Source organism: Grammomys surdaster, unplaced genomic scaffold (genome assembly GCF_004785775.1).
Source record: "Grammomys surdaster isolate TR1022 unplaced genomic scaffold, NIH_TR_1.0 66, whole genome shotgun sequence".
Taxonomy (NCBI): domain Eukaryota; kingdom Metazoa; phylum Chordata; class Mammalia; order Rodentia; family Muridae; genus Grammomys; species Grammomys surdaster.
The window spans coordinates 6,231,360-6,237,648 of record NW_021604568.1 but is presented as its reverse complement, the minus strand read 5'-3'; positions in this window follow the sequence as shown (position 1 = coordinate 6,237,648).

The following is a 6,289-nucleotide window of genomic DNA, read 5'->3' as shown; positions in this document are numbered from 1 at the left end:
TCTCTCTCTCTCTCTCTCTCTCTCTCTCTCTCTCTCTCTCTCTCTCTTTCTCTCTCCCTCTTCCTCCTCTCCTTTCTCCTCCTCCTCTTCTTCCTCCTCCTTCTTCTCTTTCGAAATAAGGTCTCCATATATTGCCCAGGCTGGCTTCAATCCCCCAATCCTGTGTCATTACAGAAAGTGTTGGATTTACAGGCACAAACCACCACTGGCTCATTTCTTCTTGTACGGACTTTTGACTTCGGACTCCACACAGACCCTATATTCTAAAGTAGCTCTCCTCCTTGCCCTCCATTAGAACTCCCACACTTGCTCCAGAAGCAAACCTCTCTCTCCTTCGTGCCTCTCTCTTCTCTCTCCTTTAGGACGTGGTTGAGCTCCACCTGCTTAGGAGCTGAGGGCTACCCTGCTTAGGTAGGAACTTGGTCCTCCTGCCCTGACTCATTGAACAAGTATCTCATGAGCAGAAGCAAAGCTCTTACAGTGGCCTCAAGTTCCCTCACCGCCTGGATGACCTCATCATTCACTACCCTGCTCCTCCCTCAGTCCTTCCAACCACATTCACCCCCTGACTCTTCCTGAAGTGAACTTCTTCTGCCGGAAAGCAGCGCTCATTCCTCCCGCCCACCCTGCTTGCTATTGTTCCAAATAGCTCTGGATTTGCCCCTCACATACACACATTCTTGAAGTTTTCTTTTCTTTTTCTCCTTTCTTTCTTTTCCTTTCTTCCTTTCATCCTTTCGTCCTTTCTCTCTCTCTTTCTTTCTTTCTTTCTTTCTTTCTTTCTTTCCTTCTTTCTTTCTTTTTTCGACAGTGTTTTCTCTGCTTAGCCCTGGCTGTCCTATCCTAGGAATTGCTCTGTAGACCAGGCTGGCCTCAAACTCAGAGGCCCACCCATTTCTGCCTCCCAAGTGCTGGGATTGAAGGTGTGAGCCGCCACTGTCCGGTATTCTTCAAGTTTTCTGCTCAGTGCTTATCTTCTCAGTAAAGCCTACCGTCCCATCTCCCTGTGTAAGAACCTACAGACCCCTGCCCCTTCTCATAGCCCCACCCCCACTCACTTTGGTTTTCCTTTGTGGTATTTGCCACTAACCCATGATTATTTATTTACTGTTGTCATCTGCCTCTTCCTCATTAGATTATCAACTCTAAGATGGGCAGAGGTCATGTCCAGTGGCATTCTAACACTGATGCCCAAGACCAAAAGGAACTTAGCAGCTATTTGCTGGCTGGCTGGCTGCCTGAATGAATGGACGAAAGACACAGTGTGAGACTCTGAGACATCAAAGATGACTAATATTACACGTTTCCACAGACAGTCATATCCTAGCTGGAAATGTAAGCCCTAAAGCTTGTACCCTGACTTGTAAACTACAATTAGATTTTTTTTTTTTAAATGAGATAGTGTTTCTGTGTAGCTCTAGCTATTCTGGAACTCACTCTGTGGTCCAGTTTGGCATCAAACTCACAGAGAGTCACCTGCCTCCAGAGTGCTGGGGTTAAAGGTGTACACCACCATCACCAGGCTTTTTCTTTGTTTTATTTATTTTCTTCTTTAAATTGTGTATAAATATGTGCAGAGGCTCTGGCCTGGAGCTAGAGTACAAATACTACATGCTCTGAATCACGCGGCCGTCTCTCTGTCTCTCTAGCTGTATGAATCACAATTAGAATATGAAGGAAGGCAACAACATGCACAGGGGTAAGGTTAGCCCAAAGGAGCAGGAGCCTACAATGGCTTCCAGTGCGTGCAAGCTGGCTAGGCCAGACCAGATCTGGCACTTCACAAACAAATCTCATTACTCCTCCATCATCCTACAGAAATGAGGCCGGCCGGGCTACATGGAGGAATGAACCTTTGATGCGACAGAGAAGGAAGGGTCTGAAGTCCAAAGCCACTGGGACCTGGGACCATGTGGACTGTTGGAAGACTGACCCTAAGTATATGGTTTAATGGGTAAAACCTAGGGAGCTACAGCTACCAGGGATGGGTCACTGGTCGATCTCCGTTAGGCTACAAGCTGTCCACTTGCATCCATGCCTACTCCTGTTTGGTGCCCTGCAGCAGGGACGCATATGAACAGTGTTTGATACCAACATCAACTGACAAACAGGACATCCGTATGTCAAATGACTCCCTGCCGTTTCTCCCCCCTAGGTAGACCAGAAATCCACATCGCTCTTAACACTAGGCTCCTGGAAACCGTCCCCCTATTCCAGTTCTGACATGCAATTTGAGACGGTGCCTGTCACCCCTCACCTCCACTGTATAAATGGCAAGTCATCCCACATGTCACCCCTGTGTTACCTCAATGTAAATAATGAAAACTAACCCAGGGCACACAGCAGATGGGTTCCTTTGCAAGAAAGACCCAATTACTGAAGATCTAACACAAGGAGAAGTCATAAACAGCCTAGTTTGCTGCAGTTAAAAGAAATTAAGCACACAGCAATTAAAGAAAACTGGTCTCCTGTGGAGAGAACAGGCAAAGGCCCTCGGTCCAGAGGTCTGAGGTAAGTCCACTGCCTGGCCAAAAGTAGCCCTAGGCCTTCCGGGACAGGTCCAGGGAAGAGATAGATGTCTTCCACATGGGAGATGGTTGTCAGCTGTTTGCCAAGATGAGTTCCTCAAGACTACTGGAATCCATCTTGCCCTGATCTTAGAGTGTTTAGGTCTCTGCATGGTGGAATTCATCCTGCCCTGAAGGGGAAGAGAGGCTTTGGGGAGAAAGAAACACATAAGGAAGAGCTGACTGCTCTTGGGGCCAGGCCTTTCTGGCTTGATGCCCTCCTTTCTCACCTTTCAACCTTAACTGCCTCTACAGCACTTCCTGAGGTGTTCCTTGTTTGTCCTCGCCTCCAAAGAAAATTCTAGAATGATAGCTCTTTAAAGAGCCCGGATTCAAGGCCTTCACCTTGACATTTCTGCTCAGAGTAGAAGGCACCGGGGCAACTTGCCCTTCTTAACTTTAAGGAACCAGCTCCAGCCCTGTGAGGTCATGGATACCTGTTCTGTTAGTATTTGGTAAGCGGTGGGCAAGAGGAACTGTGAATTTAAGGACAGCCTAGATTGAACATTGAGAGACCCTGTCTCCCTAAAGAGAAAGAGTTGGGCATGGTGACATGCACCAGTGATCCTAGCACCAGAATCTGTTAGCAGAGGTTGGAAGATCTTCACAAGTTGGAGACAAATGCTGGTCTACGTAGTGAACTCCAGGCCAGCGCCTCAGAGACTGTCTCAAACAAAACAAAATGAAAGCTGGGCATGGTGGGAGACTCAGGCAGGAGGATCTGTGAATTTGAGGCTAGCCTGATCTACAGAGAGAGTTTCTGAACAGTGAGATTTACACATAGAAATCCCATCCCAAAAAGCCAAAAATAGAGTAAAATGGAAAAAAGAGGGAAGATTCAGAAGATTCTAGATCAGTGTCAGGATTCTAGTGTCCTCCTTAGCCTGGTAGCCCTCCTCTGTGTCTGTCTATCTGTCTGTCGTCTGTCTGAGGCAAGGTTTTTCTCTTCTGCTCTGGCTGTCCTGGAACTCGCTTTGTAGACCAGGCTGGCCTGGAACTCACAGATCTGCTTGCCTCTGTCTCCCCTGCTGGGATTTAAGATCTGAGCCCCTGCCCAGCCCTCCCTCTTTATTGTTTTGTCCTGTTTGGTTGTGTAGACCCTGCTGGATCCTCAATCGCCATCTTGTGCTACAAGCTCCACCAGGCCAGTTATGAAGGGCAGGAACACCCTCCAGGACTGTAACCAAGAGTCGCTAGGTTTATAGACTCTACCTCCTTGTCCTCTGCATTCCTGGTAACCTTACTGATAAAGCAGAGTCTCAACAGTTCTCTCCCTGCTAATTCTCCTCTCCCAGAATTTACTGGATGTAGAGGTCTGGTAGGGAATCTCCCAGGGGCTAGGTACCCTCCTGAAGTTGCTAACCAATGGTTTCCCAGTTGGGGAGAAGATGAAGGTGACTGAGATCCGGTTTGATGACTGGGCTCTGAGTGGGAGGGTGTGAACAGGGCTTGGGAGGAATTCAGAAGTGAAGTTAAAAAGACAAGGGTCTTCACTTAGGGAAGATGCTGATGTCACTCAAATGACCCTTCACAGGGTGCCCTGGGCATGCGAAGTGGGGAGAGGTTTTGTGTTTTGCATTTAAAAATCTGGGGTCTGGGGGTCAAATACCCTGGGATATGGAGCGGAGACTCTCACCAACCCTTCTTGCCCTCAGTCCATCTCCCTCCTAAGCATAGAGATGCTTCCGGCAGTTGCGGGGCTGCCCCCCCTCCCTGCCCTGCAGCTGTTCTCCAGCTGCCCAGCCCCACCCCAAAGACAGCTGGGAGAGGCTGCGGGAGGGGGAGGGAGCCTGCCCAGCTGCTGGCTCTGGCTAGGTCAGGGGAGGGCTGTGACATAAAAGAGCCCGACAGGCTTGGGTAGTGGAGGAAACCGCCCTTCCCACCCACCCCCGTCACCTCCCCCACACACACACCCCCCCCGCTACCCTGCCGGGTGGCCTCCTCTCGGGCGCTGCACATCTGGGCCACAGAAGCTGCCGCCCCCTTCTGTGGGGTAGTGGGGAAAAAGCTGTTGTCTCCCAGCACTTCCTGGAAAGGGGAGGCGTGGTGGCCTCCGAGAAGGGGTGAGGGGCACAGGGGTCTGCCTAGAGGACAGTGCACCTGTAGGGTACAAGGCCTCTGTCTGCCCTTCCAGGTAACCATAAGAAAAGTTCCTCCCTGCTTTCCTAAGCAGGCCGGGGCGGGGCAGGAGGGGCGGTACTTAAGCCCTTTCTGGGGGGCTCTGCCCCTCACTCTGCTGGGAGGTAGGTGACAGCTGCTTCTACGGAGCCAGGACAGCTGGGTAGCTCGGGACAGCTGGACGGAGTTTTCCCGGTTTCTCCGGCTGCCCAAACAGGCTCTACAGCTGTGTAGCTGATTGCCGGGGTGGGCTTCAAAGGAGGCTGGGGGTGGGGTTCCAGTCTAACTTCTCCTCTACGGTGTCTCTCGAGGCCTCGATCTGGTTAATGCACCTGGAGAAAGGGCCCCTCCCATTAGCCAAAACAAATTGGAGCAAGTAGGAGAGAAATTAGGCAGCTCTGCATCTTGGCTTCCAGCTCTTGGCATGGAGAATGCACCAGGGCTCCTGACAAACTAGTCGGTGAGAAGAGCCGACATTGTAAAAGTGTCTATCTGCCCACCGGTATCCACCTGTCTCAGACATCTGTCCCCTCCCCTTGGCCCCAAACAGGTGCAGGAACCTGGGCGGCTTGTCCTAACTCCAAGCTCTGGCTTCTAGCCAACCAAGGGTGGTGGAAGCCATGATACAAGCTTCTAAATTCCCCATTCCCCTTCTTTTGAACAGCCTGCTAGGCTACGGGGGAATGACTTCCCAACTGGAACTTGTTTTTCGGAGGTGCAGTTACCGGAAGTCACCAAGGCCTAGGCAGCTCACAAAGGGCTAACATTATGGCCCATATTGTATCAGGTTTCCCGATTCCACAGTAAACAGGAGGAAAAAGGAGAGAAAGAACTATGTACCAGCGAAGATTTGCCTCCTTCTAGTTTGGAAAAAAGGTACAGGTTCACTTTAAGAGGTGCATGCAAAACAAGCAGCTGATCTAATCCCAGCACTCCGGAGGCAGACAGGTGGATCTGAGTTCCAGACTAGCCTGGTCTACAGAGTGAGTTCCAGATCAGTCAGGGCTACAGAAACCAGCTTTAAAAGCAACCAATCAACTAACCAGACAGCTGAGCAGAGAACCTTCCAGAATCGAGAGCCAGCCAGCAATCCCAGTGCTTAATAGGGCTTAAAAGTAATCTCTAGTTCAGGCCAGGATGGTCTAGGTGTATTCCAGCACTCCTCAAGGAGGCCCCATGTATCAGACAGCCCTTCTCAAACCCCAGGGGTCTCTGATCACCACTGGATGTAGGAATGCAAACTCCTGGGTTTTTCTGATCTAGCTCCCTCCCCCCTTTTAATCCTATTACCCCTTTTATCCCTTCCAGGGCCAAAGTCCCAAGTCATTAAAGGGAGTCCAGTGGCCCCTCTCCTCGGAACAGGGCCTGTTTTGAGTCTGCAGCCCTGTATATAGCAAGCAGATACATAGCCCTGCACCTAGCATAGCATGTGCTTAATACTTGTGGTTAAAAGGCAGGTAAACTTTGCAAGACTCAAAGGTGCTCCCCCTTCACCTATCTTAGCTAGAACACTGGCAGGACCTCATAGAGATGCCAGGGGTCTGTGTCACATGGGGCCAGGTCTGGAAGGCCTCCAGCAAGTACTTATCCAATGAACCCAAGGT